Raw genomic sequence first — 15874 nt, 5'->3', positions numbered from 1 at the left:
TCTTCTTCTCGAAAACGAAGTCGGTGACATATACTTGTTTGTGCATTTGCAATCTCACATGCAGAGTTATCGGTCCTTTCTCTCTCAATCTCCCATGCAGAGTTATCGGTCCTTTCTCTCTCTCTCAATCTCCCATGGAGAGTTATCGGTCCTTTCTCTCTCTCAATTAATAGTCCATTTGCCAATTACCGATTAGATTCTGTTATTACACACTTTTTAAACAAATTACTTCCCTCTGTCAATCGTAGACTGGTTCTACACCGGACAAAATTGGCTTTTGCCTATGCAAAGTATGATGAATTGAAAGTGATGTATCGGCGGTTTAACACATTTTTCATAAAAAAATATTTCTAAGGTCAAAAGTATTTCGATTAACAACCAATTGATGTAATTAAATTTATAACAACCAATTGATGTAATTACGCAGCGACATTAAGGTGATTTTCCCGCAAAACCGAATAAAAAATAGTGCAGGAGTTATTTCCCCTATCTGGATCAACATGTTTAATGGCGGGCGACTTTTGACGATGCAGACACAGTTATAAATGTAGCAATAGGTAAGTTTCGAGTATCGCATAAATGATGAAATATATCACATATGGTGACTTTTTTCATATTATAATGTATTTTCACATCAAATAATAGAAATAATTTGAATGAAAGCTGTATTTATCAAAAGAAAGATCGCAAGCGGAGTTTAAGCTCCGCCCACTGTTTACCTTATTTGGAAAATCTATGTAGCCGAGAAGCTTGCAGTTTGCAAGTCTGTTAATTGAAGATAATTGAGGCAGCCTGGCACTTGTTAGTTGATATTTAAACGACCTGGTTGAAGAAACTAATGAGAAAAAATGGAAAATTTATTCAATATGATCCAATGTCTGGGCAAAATGGTGTAATGTATCGCTTTCAGGTATATAATCTCGAGATATCATACTAAAAATATGGCATGGCTTATGCTAGTCCAAATAATTATGACGTCTTGAAAGGCTATTATAATTTCTTTGACGCCTGTCTTCGACGTAAGGCGTCAAAGAAAAAAATTATAATAGCCTTTCAAGACGTCATAATTAGTTGGACTAGGCTTTATATTGGCGGCTTATGCATCATGTGCATAGGAAAGAAATATAAACCACGTGTTGCAATATTTAATTTCAACCATGGCCAGTGTCCATCCTTTTTATACGAAAGACACAGAAACACAGGGGTCCTTCTTCATAGGGGTCCACACAAATTATGAAGTTTTTTACCCCACTTTTTGGGGTTTTCGACCCCAGAAAAACGTATTTATCCCACAAACCTAGGACCACCCCATGTTTCATGACTTGACCCCAACCCGTTCATCTTGTGTAAGATAATTTAGGAAAATGACAAATAGCATAAAAAAACTAGTCCAAATAATTATGACGTCTTGAAAGGCTATTATATTTTTTTTCTTTGACGCCTTACGTCGATGTTAGGCGCGAAAGAAAAAAAAATATAATAGCCTTTCAAGACGTCATAATTATTTGGACTAAAAAAAAAACATGTGCCTGTGCCTCTTATCACCTTTTTAACTGTTTAATGATAATATGCATAAACTGTATTATAAAGGGCAAATACATGTATAATTTGCTTCCAATTAATAATTATTAGGACTAATCTTGCCATTGACTCTGTAATTATATAATTTGCCGGGGCTTATTATTCCTCATCAAAACTACTCCAAATAATTATGACGTGTTGAAAAGCTGTTATATTTTTTTTCTCTTTAAAAAAAAACTTAGCTAAAAAAAGTAAGGCCTTGAGGAAAAAAAAAAGCTTTTCAAGATTAAAGTAAGGCGTGTCAAAGTAAATAAAAATAAAAAAGCTTTTCAAGGCGTCGTAATTATTTGGACAACATCAAAACCACCTTTAAATTTCAATTCATCATCCCTGACAAACATTTTTTTTTGTTCGTCTGTTATTGGTAATAGTCCAAATAATTAAGACGTCTGGCAAGACTATTTTTATTTTTATCTGAGACACCAGTAGGAAGGCGTCCAAGAAAAACATTTAAATAGCCTTGCCAGACGTCATAATTATTTGGACTATGTCTTATTAAGCAGTCCATGTACATGAATTGTAACCTCCAAAAGTTCCAAAGTTAGCTTTATCATTTTTTGTAGCAAAGCTCAAAGCTAAAATAAAATAGTATTTTTATTTTATTTTTTGGCATGATTTAGAGTCGGGGGTTTTATCTTGTCATGGGCCGAGTTTACCTGTATTTTTAAAGATTGTATTGTTTCCCTTTTTTATTGGTTGGAAAAAATGATGGCAAAGTATTTATTTCATCACACAAGATGTGAAATTTTCTTAAAAGAGCTGCCATATTAATGATTGTGAAAATTAGGATGTATCATGCAATTGACTTATATTATTGGCAACACTACAAAAATGTAAATGTACTTTTGACTCGAGTTCAGTTTACTTTTCACTTTACAACGGAAATAAAATGACTATTTAAAGGGTCAGTGCTCAAAAAAAGGGTAGGTCAGGTAACTGTAAACAGACTTATATACATGATTTATATAAATATATATATTGGCCTAAGAAAAGACCAAAAGAAGAATGATTTGAGGCTAATTAATATATAGTTTGCTCATCATGACTGCCTACTTTGACATATTATTTATATATATATATATGTCTTTTGGAAAATGTTGTTTGTGCTGTTTTTAGACCCTTCTACAAAAAAAATTGTTTTACATGCACACGTATAAAAATTGCGGTTTTTATCAAAAGCAATCATAGGTTTAAACGCAGTTTTCAATTTAGACTCGTATATATATATATTTACAGATAATAATTATTGTCAGTTATAAATTGAATAGTCACTGCATACACTTTCCCTCTAAAACACATGTTTGACATCAAATATCTAAACTCTGTCCCTGTTCAGTGTTGGTTGGAATTAAATCCATCACTCGAAGCTATATATCCCCAGTAAACAGAATCGAACTATAATCTATTTCTAGTCTCTAGTCAGACTGACTATATATTAAAGTTCTGTCTGTCTGTTCCATTAATTTTTTTCTTTGCACCTTTCTCAGGAAAATTACAAGGATTTCTTAAATTTGCTTTCAGGGTTTATATACAATGTATGAGTTAGCAATACCATGCATGTAATGCTATTTCATCTTCATCACTCAACAACTTCCTGTGTACCTTAAAATTGATAAAGTTTATGGGGGTATCATAAGTTATCAGTAGCTCACAGATTCACTTGTTTGTTTCTGATTATTTTTTTTTATTTTTTGTTTGGGGAGGGAGCTGCCAGGCTATTTTGAGTAGTGCTCTCAGCACTTCTAGTTAATCATAAATTAGCAACATCCGTATCATGACATTAGTTCATTTAATTTGCATTATAAACAAACTTGCGTGGCAAAAGTAATTTCTTTATATTAAAAAAGATAATGATTCATTATCATGATCATACATGTAACATTTGCTATGGACGCATGAAATTATTAAACGTGTTGTTTTTCAAAAGTATATTATATTACAATTTTTTTTTTTTAGCTTGCCTGAGAATTACAGGACTGAAGTAACAGTATGGCATTCAAGCTTTGATGAAATATAAAGTAATGGTTTGAATTTGGGATCTTTATTATAGACAGGTAAAATGTTTATCCTGCAATTATCTAACTGTTGTACAATGAGACAGACACAGAAATTAAAAACTATAGGTCACCATTTAGGCATAATAGCCTTCAACAATGAGAATACACAGAAAAGGCCCCAAATCATAAATGTTTATTAACAAGGAGAAAACTATTGGCCTAATTTATGTGGGGAAAATGAATGAACAAACAAACAACAAATGTTTAATTACAGACACAGTCATACATATATGTACAGAATGTGTGTGTGTGGGGGTGTGTGTTAAGTTGATTACATGTATATTAGCAAGTCGGGCTTTTCTTCCAGATTTTATGATACATGTACATGTATGTGCAAATAAATTTCTGTTTTCTTACATCGTGAGAAGATAAAATGTATGATGTAAATTTAGAACTTTATACATGTTATATGGCAATGTTTTAATTAAAAGGCAACTTTGAATACAAATTGTATCTCATTTTTATAAGAACTGACATTCTGAAATCAATACATGTATCACACATAAGTAACTGTACAAGTATGTAAATATTTTCTGAAATAGCAATTATTGATATCACAATTTTCCATTCTTCATGAATTGCAATACAATAGTTTATGTACCCAATATAAATGATCATGATAATTTCTTAATTAAAAATGAAGCTTCTGTACCAGCAATAGTATTTATTTACACAGACATGACAGATACACCTAGGCCTATACTAATATACTGAACTTGCTAGCTCAAATTTCTTGTGATCATGTTGATATTGAAGTATTCCTGTCATTGTTCACATTTGGAAAAGGAAATATAAAATAATGAAGTTAAACATTATACATAAATTTAAATATTTATAACATAGTGCACCTTTTTAAAATGCATGTGGAAAATTTATATTTTGTTCAAATGTTGAATGAAGACATTAATACTACAGGTAAAAAAGGATGGAAATTATTTCGTTAGATTTTTAATCGTACCTTTTTGAAGAAGTATGTTTGCACTAACTTTGAATTACTTTTTTCATTTTGAAAATTTCAGTTGATAAACATGTATACATTGTACATGTATTATATTTGGGTCTTTTTTTTATTTCAGGGATGAAGACCTTAATAGACCTGCAGTCAGACACCAGTTAAAAGTTGCTTATAACTCATCATGGCCATTACCATGATTATGGAAGATGTGTTAAAAATTTGTTTAGAAAGCTACCAAATATGTTTGTGAAAAAAAGACAGCTATTCTACATAATGTACCGTTCTAAGCAGAAGCATTGACAGTTTCAAGACCAAATGAATTGGAATTTAGTGTTTTGATGCTGAAAAACCAAGGAATATTTATTGGACAATTTAACTTCTTTTTCATCATTATTGAAGTTGATGTTTTTATCTCAGTTAAAATGATGTCCAAATATACATAATGGCAGTTCAGAGATTTGTGAATATTCTTAGAATAGGAGCTGCAAAAAGGATTTCAGTTCAAAAATTGTGTGTTCATGGATGTAAAAAATGGAATTTGTTGTCTCTTTCATGAAATCTTTTTAAAAATTCTGCAATATCTAACCAAGATGAGTGAGAGATCTACACTAGACATGCCATTCAGTTGAATTGTACATTTGTAATCATGGTAAAGAGGATTTTTGAAATATAAATTTATAAGTCTTGTATGAGTGTTTTGTTATTTTTATGGCGATTACAGGCGATTCAATATAAATATTAATCATACCAGTATTAAGACTTACAGATATGTACATGAGATATGTACATGTACATTTGTACAATGTATGCATGCAATTCACTGATGCACCACTAATGGAGTTACATGTACATGTAATAATAAAAGTAAGAATATGACATGATTGCCAATGAAACAACTCTCCCTCAGGAAACAAATAGTCATATACATGTACATTTATGTATTGGCCACCAGAGAACAAGAAAATCATATTTTGTCATGATTTATATTTCATTCTCAATTCATGACACACAAACTTCAGGTTTACAAAAGGTTCAAAAGCATAATAAAGTGTTTTAATTAAGTTGTTGGTTAAATTGATGTTGGCCTTCAATGCTGAGCAAGACCTCTGTATAAGACTACAAGTGTAACAGCCACACAATGTATGAACCAAACAAAATTGTATTTTTCTTTGTTTGCATTTATATCATGATGCTATTATTTTGTACATCTGTACCTTTACAATGTATATACATGTACATATGATCATATGTTCATGTTTATCTAACTTTTCTACAGGTACATGTATACTTGGAAATGGGAATTATATTATACTAGTCATGTCCCCTTTATCATGATTCCTTCATTTGATTACCACATTACAGTGTATACATGTATGGCAATGAGACAGCATTCCCAACACACAGACAGAACTCAGTTTCTTCTTATTTTAAATTTAAATGTATCATACTCGTTTATATTTATGTACATATACATGTATATAGTCAGTACATCTAGAATTTGATACAAAAAGTAAGATGTCATGATGTGGTATAATTGCCAATGAAGCTTTGCTTAACAATTAAGTGGTGTTAATTTTATGATTTGGTCAGGTAAATATTTACCCATGACTTTTGGTAGGCAGTAGTTTTATAAGTGTTTACATGTATATAAATGTATCATTTTTACTTTCCTACTGACTTTTTGGTCCTGTCTCCTACATGTATATCATGATTCATTCATCTGAAACTTTTTGATTGTGTATGTTAAAATAGTTACATGTATATATATACATGTATTAAGCATGTTGGTTATTAATGTATTTGTATATACATTGTACATGTATACTGGTACATAGAATTTCTTTTATTCTGACAGAAAAGAAATACCTTTTCAGTTGGCTCCAATCTCTGCATTGAAAACATGATTGATCATGTTGATTGTGCTGAATGTCACGTAAGCACTTGCAGCTTTTTCTTCGCTGTCCATTTGTATTGGTGGCCACTTTGTACAGTAGGCAGGATTTTAATACGAAATGAGCGACATAAAAAACAGACACTATTTCCAACATAATGGTTCAATTGTATACTTAACTTTTAAGGTTGAGAAATAAAGATGCATATGACAAGGCTGCAGATCGAATCATAGGTACATGTGTCGGATATAATATGTTCGACCTCAATGGACTTTTTTTTTTAAGTTTTGAGTACTCGATGCCACAGCTTTTTATCCTTACTCTAAAAAGGTAGTTTGTGCAAATATTAAAACTGAATGAGAACAGAATCATATCCCCCATGTTAATGCTGGTGTTTGCCTTTAAATATTCCAAACAAAAATAGGAGGGCAGAATAATTTTACCAAGTAACTAAGAATGTTAGAATAAGTAATATAGGGCTGAAAAGAAATATTCTGTCCAACAAAATACAGGAAATAACCAGGGACATAACAATAAAAACAAGCCTGACACCTGTTGAAAAATCATAAACATTTAAAGGCAAAAAAAAACTCTTCGGGCCAGTGCATGCCCCGGCCATGAGAACAAATTCAAAAAGACCTCCCAATCATGATTAACAAATGATACCAGTCACACTCGATTAACAGCAGATATTTAACAAGTAAAATTTGAATATTATTATGCAGGTAGGTTATTTTTTTAAATTTAAAAATAACCAATGACACACCGATCAAACAAAAAAATCATGAATTTCTGGATTCTTTATGAAAATGAAGGTTTTTTCAGTAAAATGTTAATGGTTTACAATACACAAACACTAAAAGAGGCATAGTAGGATTCCGAATTTGAACCAAAAAAGGGGGAGGGGTGCGTGCCCACACACTAATCGACGTTTAGAGGGCTACACATAAACATATAACAATGACCTGAATAATTCTGAATTGTTTCCCTTCAAATGATAAAGCAAGCAATACGAGCATATTTGTTTATTCGCTCAATCATATTATTACATAAATCGCCGGTGAAAACAAAATATACACATAGTTTTTCCGTCAGCGGATCCGACTATTACAAAGTCTTTCAAACGCTTTTTTCTTGCAATACATGGCGATTATGTTACTACACGTTAAAAAAATTGAAAAGTGCAGGTGCAAGAGCTATACCAACCCACTGCATGCTGGTATTGGTAGAAAGGCCACATTTCAAACTTTTCGAAAAGTGCTGCTACTAGTTATATAGCGTTCGTGTAAAAGAAATTTCACAACCCGAAGTGCCAAAAAATCAATAAATCGATTAAATTCTCCATGTTATATTGTTTTTTAATTACAAAACCTCTAATGAAAATTAAGTGGCAGCACTTTTCCAATAAAACAAGTTATCCTGATTACAACGAGCCCAAAATCAGGGCGATCCGATTTCATCTTGCACCTGCACTTTTTACTTTTTTGGGAAATGTCTTTACTTTCAGTTTAAAGTCACGTGACACTAGTGTATTTATATTTTTCTAAAAATAAAAGTTTGTAATATAAATAAGAATATACCCTTTTCCCCCCGATTACTCATATGACGTGTATTTTGGCTTTTAGGCAGAGAAAACTCACTTTGAGTACAATATGATTTTTTTTGTGTATAAAAATGGAAATTTTCTTGAAACGACCTTAACACCCCTGCGTAAATTTATTAAAAACCTTTAAAATTACCTACATTACGCACAGGTATAAAGTTTAATCGTTCTGCTAGCTCTCCATTATAAATGAAAATAAATGTACAGGGTCAATGACGGGAATTGGCAAATAGCCTATTGGGAGAAAGAAAGGACCGATAACTCTGCATGTCTATGAGAGAGAGAGAGAGAACTCTGCATGGGAGATTGATACATTTTTTGATGCATATTAACAATATCTGAATTGAGTTCAAAATTAAAAAAAAAATATGGACTAGTCATTTATTGATCCTTGACCTTTTTGATCTTTTTGACCAACAAAAAGGCACATCGGTGACATCAAACTTGTGACTCTACAGTGGCGGATCCAGATATTATCATACATTGGGTCCAATGACTATTTACGAGGAGGTATAACCAAACCTTCGATTGTTGGATCTGCCGAAAAAGAGGCCAAGATAAACCAATAATTTAGGAATAAAAAAATCGACATAATATGGCCTACATATATAACCTACAGAAAGACAGAATTCAGGAATCTGATGTACAGTAGTTGTCGTTTGTTTATGTAATATATACGTGTTTCTCGTTTCTCGTTTTGTTTATATAGATTAGACCGTTGGTTTTCCCGTTTGAATGGTTTTACACTAGTAATTTTGGGGCCCTTTATAGCTTGTTGTTCGGTGTGAGCCAAGGCTCCGTGTTGAAGGCCGTACCTATAATGGTATACTTTTTAAATTGTTATTTGGATGGAGAGTTGTCTCATTGGCACTCACATCGCATCTTCCTATATCTACATATCTTTGGGGAGCTATTATTAGGTTTTTTTTACGAAAAAGGGGGATGTATAAAAGGATGAATTTTGAAAACAATAGGTTTGAGTAAAAATAGCAGGATGAGTAACTTTGCTATAAAAAAAAGGACAGGATGGTAGTTTATGTAAAAAAAAATCAGGATAAGCTTAACTTATCGAAAAGCAGGACCGCAAATAGTCCGAGTAGTGAAAAAATAAAAAAAGACAGGACAGAGATTACAACTAGGAAAATGCAGGACAAAATTCTTAATCAAACCTCCTTTCTCAAATTGAACCAATACTATGTGTAAGGAGACGGGGAATGCCAAGATCTTCTCGAGAACCTGAAACTGTCCAAGGGAAGTACTAAAATATTGATGCATGGATCTCTAATTGTTTCAAACATTTGTCAGACCAGTAAATAATCTCTTTAGTAAAAACATTATTTTACCTAGGTCAGCTTCAATCTGCACCAAGTAACACATACATACAAAATGAAATACTGTTCATTTTTTTTTGTGTATTGATACACAATACTTTTACAACGTACATGTATTAGAGAAACCCAAATGAACTACTTTTTCCGGGAAATAAATTTCTAATCATGTTTATTTTTTAAATTAAACAAAATTAATATAAAAAAGAGAAACTACAAATGAAATTCATGAAATATAATTACCAGACACATGTCCATCACACAGTACATATTCTTTACAATTAATTTCTGAATTATTGAAAATCTTTCGAAATTGGTAAAACCTCTGTGTATAACCTTTGTACATCATGCACATTTTCTGTTCTTTTTAGGGATAAAACAACTTGCATCTTGCTGCTTATTTGAGTAAATTATATTTAATCAATATCAAACGAAAATTTATAGCAGAAATCGTTAACATCATGGCTTTAATTTATATGAGGTAACATATTTCCGTCTAACGGCTACGTTCACGCGGGAAATATGATAAAAGACGGGAAATGCTTTGCCGTTTTTCTGAGAAGCACACGTTTTGCAACGTCACACTTATGAAACGTCAAGGCGGTTTTGGCGCGACAAAACAGTCGGGAAGCAAATTTCAGACAATGTGACTCGTACTATAGACCGCCTTTCAGAAGTTGCGCTAATTTTCGCGATAGAAAAAATGGCTGCAGTTCGGAAAACGGGATAGCACATCCTCATTTTTACGGAAATGTTGTAAACCTTGCCCGGAAATTTAGAAATGATCCATGTAAACTTGTTGCTCCTTTAAATAAACTTATTCTAAAAGGTTACCTATTCAACACTGTAATAAGATCATTGAATATTGTTTTTATTGGTATAAATATTGATTTTGTTATCAGTAGATTAAAAGCTAACTAAATATTACTCGTATGTTATAGATCTATACATGTACATATACATTTTCTTGTACTTAGTATCTACAATCTGTCGATACCTGTAACTTAGCATTGCACAAAGTCATGTTTTTCTCTGGCTGTTTATGACGTCTTTACACTAAATCCATTGTATGTTAGATGTGTACGGATTGAGTTTTTAGTCTAAGAGGCATTATTTTTTTATTAGTTGTTAGTGGCTTTGAACTAGCTGTCAGATAACTGCGAGTACTCTTAGATCTGTTCATTGTGTCTTTTTGTGTCGGGATGTATAAGTACCCGGTCACGTCCACTTTTATTTTCTGTCTATCTGATGAGTAAAGCCTTTTTCAACTGATTTTTATAGTTCTTTTCGTATGTTGTACTGTTATACCAATGGCACAGGTTAGGGGGGATCCCGTTAACATTTTTAACCCCGCCACATTGTTGATGTATGTGCCTGTCCCAAGTCAGGAGCCTGTAATTCAGTGGTTGTCGTTTGTTTACGTGTTACATATTTGGTTTTCGTTAATTTTTTACATAAATAAGGCCGTTAGTTTTCTCGTTTGAATTGTTTTACATTGTCTTATCGGGGCCTTTTATAGACCAGGCAGAAGCTAGCGAACAATAGCTAGCGAACAATAAGCCAGCGAACAATAAGGCGATATATCGAGAAACCAAAAAAACAGAATAAGACAACAACGGCCGTTAAATAAAAAAATATTCAAAAAGGCAGAAAATCAGTTAAAATATAGCAATTTTAACTCAATTTTGAAATGTTTGTTATCCAATCTATTGATTTAACAAGTCGCATAACTTTTTAGGCTAATATTCAGTACCACAATAACTATGCATCTATCAACGGATTATTTGTAGGTGTAGGGCCACCTATGCACCCTCTTCAAATTTGAACGTATGTAAAAGTAGTCCTACTCTGTAAAATATAGCACCTTTTATGTCATTGTGTAATCTAGAGCTCAAAATTTGAAAAAAATGTCAAAAAATTAGGGGGGTAGGCCTATTCCAGGGCTTCTAGAGAAAAATAATGAGGGGTGTCACGGGGAATGACTATATAGGTCTTGTAGAGGAGAAACAGGCGCTTCTTTTGCGCTAGGTATCGAAGGCACTATGTTCAAAAATCTGAAACTAGAGCTCAAAATTCGAAAAAAATGTCAAAAAATTAGGAGGGTGGGCCTATTCTAGGACTTCTAGAGAAAAATAATGAGGGGTGTCACGGGGTATAACTATATAGGTCTTGTAGAGGAGAAACAGGCGCTTCTATTGCACTAGGTACCGAAGGGCGCTATGTTCAAAAATCGGAAACTAGAGCTCAAAATTCGAAAAAAATGTCCAAAAAATGGGGGTAGGGTCGGCCTATTCCAGGAGTTCTAGAGAAAAATAATAAGGGGTGTCACGGTGTATGACTATATAGGTCTTGTAGAGGAGAAACAAGCGCTTCTTTTGCACTAGGTATCGAAGGGCGCTATGTTCAAAAATCTGAAACTAGAGCTCAAAATTCGAAAAAAATGTCCACAAAATGGGGGTAGGGTCGGCCTATTCCAGGAGTTCTAGAGAAAAATAATGAGGGGTGTCACGGGGTATGACTATATAGGTCTTGTAGAAGAGAAACAGGCGCTTCTTTTGCACTAGGTTTCGAAGGGCGCTATGTTCAAAAATCTGAAACTAGAGCTCAAAATTTGAAAAAAATGTCAAAAAATTAGGGGGATCGGCCTATTCCAGGGCTTCTAGAGAAAAATAATGAGGGGTGTCACGGGGAATGACTATATAGGTCTTGTAGAGGAGAAACAGGCGCTTCTTTTGCGCTAGGTACCGAAGGGCGCTATGTTCAAAAATCTGAAACTAGAGCTCGAAATTCGAAAAAAAATGTCAAAAAATTAGGAGGGTGGGCCTATTCTAGGACTTCTAGAGAAAAATAATGAGGGGTGTCACGGGGTATAACTATATAGGTCTTGTAGAGGAGAAACAGGCGCTTCTATAGCACTAGGTACCGAAGGGCGCTATGTTCAAAAATCTGAAACTAGAGCTCAAAATTCGAAAAAAATGTCCAAAAAATGGGGGTAGGGTCGGCCTATTCCAGGAGTTCTAGAGAAAAATAATAAGGGGTGTCACGGTGTATGACTATATAGGTCTTGTAGAGGAGAAACAAGCGCTTCTTTTGCACTAGGTATCGAAGGGCGCTATGTTCAAAAATCTGAAACTAGAGCTCAAAATTCAAAAAAAATGTCCAAAAAAAATGGGGGTAGGGTCGGCCTATTCCAGGAGTTCTAGAGAAAAATAATAAGGGGTGTCACGGTGTATGACTATATAGGTCTTGTAGAGGAGAAACAAGCGCTTCTTTTGCACTAGGTATCGAAGGGCGCTATGTTCAAAAATCTGAAACTAGAGCTCAAAATTCGAAAAAAATGTCCACAAAATGGGGGTAGGGTCGGCCTATTCCAGGAGTTCTAGAGAAAAATAATGAGGGGTGTCACGGGGTATGACTATTTAGGTCTTGTAGAAGAGAAACAGGCGCTTCTTTTGCACTAGGTTTCGAAGGGCGCTATGTTCAAAAATCTGAAACTAGAGCTCAAAATTCGAAAAAAATGTCAAAAAAATGGGGGTAGGGTCGGCCTATTCCAGGAGTTCTAGAGAAAAAATAATGAGGGGTGTCACGGGGTATGACTATATAGGTCTCGTAGAGGAGAAACAGGCGCTCCTTTTCCGCTAGGTATCAAAGGGCGCTATGTTCAAAAATCTGAAACTAGAGCTCAAAATTTGAAAAAAATGTCAAAAAATTAGGGGGATCGGCCTATTCCAGGGCTTCTAGAGAAAAATAATGAGGGGTGTCACGGGGAATGACTATATAGGTCTTGTAGAGGAGAAACAGGCGCTTCTTTTGCGCTAGGTACCGAAGGGCGCTATGTTCAAAAATCTGAAACTAGAGCTCAAAATTCGAAAAAAAAATCAAAAAATTAGGAGGGTGGGCCTATTCTAGGACTTCTAGAGAAAAATAATGAGGGGTGTCACGGGGTATAACTATATAGGTCTTGTAGAGGAGAAACAGGCGCTTCTATTGCACTAGGTACCGAAGGGCGCTATGTTCAAAAATCGGAAACTAGAGCTCAAAATTCGAAAAAAATGTCCACAAAATGGGGGTAGGGTCGGCCTATTCCAGGGCTTCTAGAGAAAAATAATGAGGGGTGTCACGGGGTATGACTATATAGGTCTTGTAGAAGAGAAACAGGCGCTTCTTTTGCACTAGGTTTCGAAGGGCGCTATGTTCAAAAATCTGAAACTAGAGCTCAAAATTCGAAAAAAATGTCAAAAAATTAGGAGGGTGGGCCTATTCTAGGACTTCTAGAGAAACATAATGAGGGGTGTCACGGGGAATGACTATATACGTCTTGCAGAGGAGAAACAGGCGCTTCTTTTGCGCTAGGTACCGAAGGCCGCTATGTTCAAAAATCGGAAACTAGAGCTCAAAATTCGAAAAAAATGTCCAAAAATGGGGGTAGGGTCGGCCTATTCCAGGAGTTCTAGAGAAAAATAATAAGGGGTGTCACGGTGTATGACTATATAGGTCTTGTAGAGGAGAAACAAGCGCTTCTTTTGCACTAGGTATCGAAGGGCGCTATGTTCAAAAATCCGAAACTAGAGCTCAAAATTCGAAAAAAATGTCCACAAAATGGGGGTAGGGTCGGCCTATTCCAGGAGTTCTAGAGAAAAATAATGAGGGGTGTCACGGGGTATGACTATATAGGTCTTGTAGAAGAGAAACAGGCGCTTCTTTTGCACTAGGTTTCGAAGGGCGCTATGTTCAAAAATCTGAAACTAGAGCTCAAAATTTGAAAAAAATGTCAAAAAATTAGGGGGATCGGCCTATTCCAGGGCTTCTAGAGAAAAATAATGAGGGGTGTCACGGGGAATGACTATATAGGTCTTGTAGAGGAGAAACAGGCGCTTCTTTTGCGCTAGGTACCGAAGGGCGCTATGTTCAAAAATCTGAAACTAGAGCTCGAAATTCGAAAAAAATGTCAAAAAATTAGGGGGATCGGCCTATTCCAGGGCTTCTAGAGAAAAATAATGAGGGGTGTCACGGGGAATGACTATATAGGTCTTGTAGAGGAGAAACAGGCGCTTCTATAGCACTAGGTACCGAAGGGCGCTATGTTCAAAAATCTGAAACTAGAGCTCAAAATTCGAAAAAAATGTCCAAAAAATGGGGGTAGGGTCAGCCTATTCCAGGAGTTCTAGAGAAAAATAATAAGGGGTGTCACGGTGTATGACTATATAGGTCTTGTAGAGGAGAAACAAGCGCTTCTTTTGCACTAGGTATCGAAGGGCGCTATGTTCAAAAATCTGAAACTAGAGCTCAAAATTAGAAAAAAATGTCAAAAAATTAGGAGGGTGGGCCTATTCTAGGACTTCTAGAGAAAAATAATGAGGGGTGTCACGGGGTATAACTATATAGGTCTTGTAGAGGAGAAACAGGCACTTCTATAGCACTAGGTACCGAAGGGCGCTATGTTCAAAAATCTGAAACTAGAGCTCAAAATTCGAAAAAAATGTCCAAAAAATGGGGGTAGGGTCGGCCTATTCCAGGAGTTCTAGAGAAAAATAATAAGGGGTGTCACGGTGTATGACTATATAGGTCTTGTAGAGGAGAAACAAGCGCTTCTTTTGCACTAGGTATCGAAGGGCGCTATGTTCAAAAATCTGAAACTAGAGCTCAAAATTCGAAAAAAATGTCCACAAAATGGGGGTAGGGTCAGCCTATTCGAGGAGTTCTAGAGAAAAAAAATAAGGGGTGTCACGGTGTATGACTATATAGGTCTTGTAGAGGAGAAACAAGCGCTTCTTTTGCACTAGGTTTCGAAGGGCGCTATGTTCAAAAATCTGAAACTAGAGCTCAAAATTCGAAAAAAATGTCAAAAAATTAGGAGGGTGGGCCTATTCTAGGACTTCTAGAGAAAAATAATGAGGTGTGTCACGGGGTATAACTATATAGGTCTTGTAGAGGAGAAACAGGCGCTTCTATAGCACTAGGTACCGAAGGGCGCTATGTTCAAAAATCTGAAACTAGAGCTCAAAATTCGAAAAAAATGTCCAAAAAATGGGGGTAGGGTCGGCCTATTCCAGGAGTTCTAGAGAAAAATAATAAGGGGTGTCACGGTGTATGACTATATAGGTCTTGTAGAGGAGAAACAAGCGCTTCTTTTGCACTAGGTATCGAAGGGCGCTATGTTCAAAAATCTGAAACTAGAGCTCAAAATTCAAAAAAAAGGCAAAAAATTAGGGGGTCAGCCAGTAGCGGCATAACACAAAAAAAAATCATCATAAATACCAGACGCGCGTTTCATCTGGCTCAGTATCTTTAATTGTTTTTCCCTAGGCGATAATGGTAACGTTTTTTCCTGTAGCTCAGTCCATATCGTAAACTTGGATATGTATGATAGCTTGTTTCGAAGCTGTGACATTTTCACATATGTGGTTAAATTTTCGGGGTACGAAGTGAGATTACTTTTTCGTAAATTAGCAAACCCC

The 15874-nt window shown here is 34.9% G+C and overlaps 1 long non-coding RNA gene across 1 annotated transcript; it reads left to right on the top strand.

Moving 5' to 3' along the window:
• The first annotated feature begins 428 nt into the window (after positions 1-428).
• LOC134682144 (uncharacterized) lies at positions 429-5279 on the top strand. Its single transcript, XR_010100806.1, has 3 exons — positions 429-557; positions 3538-3635; positions 4715-5279. It is a non-coding gene; the product is annotated as an uncharacterized LOC134682144 (long non-coding RNA).
• Positions 5280-15874: the final 10595 nt, after the last annotated feature.

The sequence above is a fragment of the Mytilus trossulus genome, chromosome 8 (genome assembly GCF_036588685.1).
Source record: "Mytilus trossulus isolate FHL-02 chromosome 8, PNRI_Mtr1.1.1.hap1, whole genome shotgun sequence".
Lineage (NCBI taxonomy): Eukaryota > Metazoa > Mollusca > Bivalvia > Mytilida > Mytilidae > Mytilus > Mytilus trossulus.
Note: the sequence above shows the minus strand (reverse complement) of the source record. Positions and strands in the feature narration are given on the sequence as shown.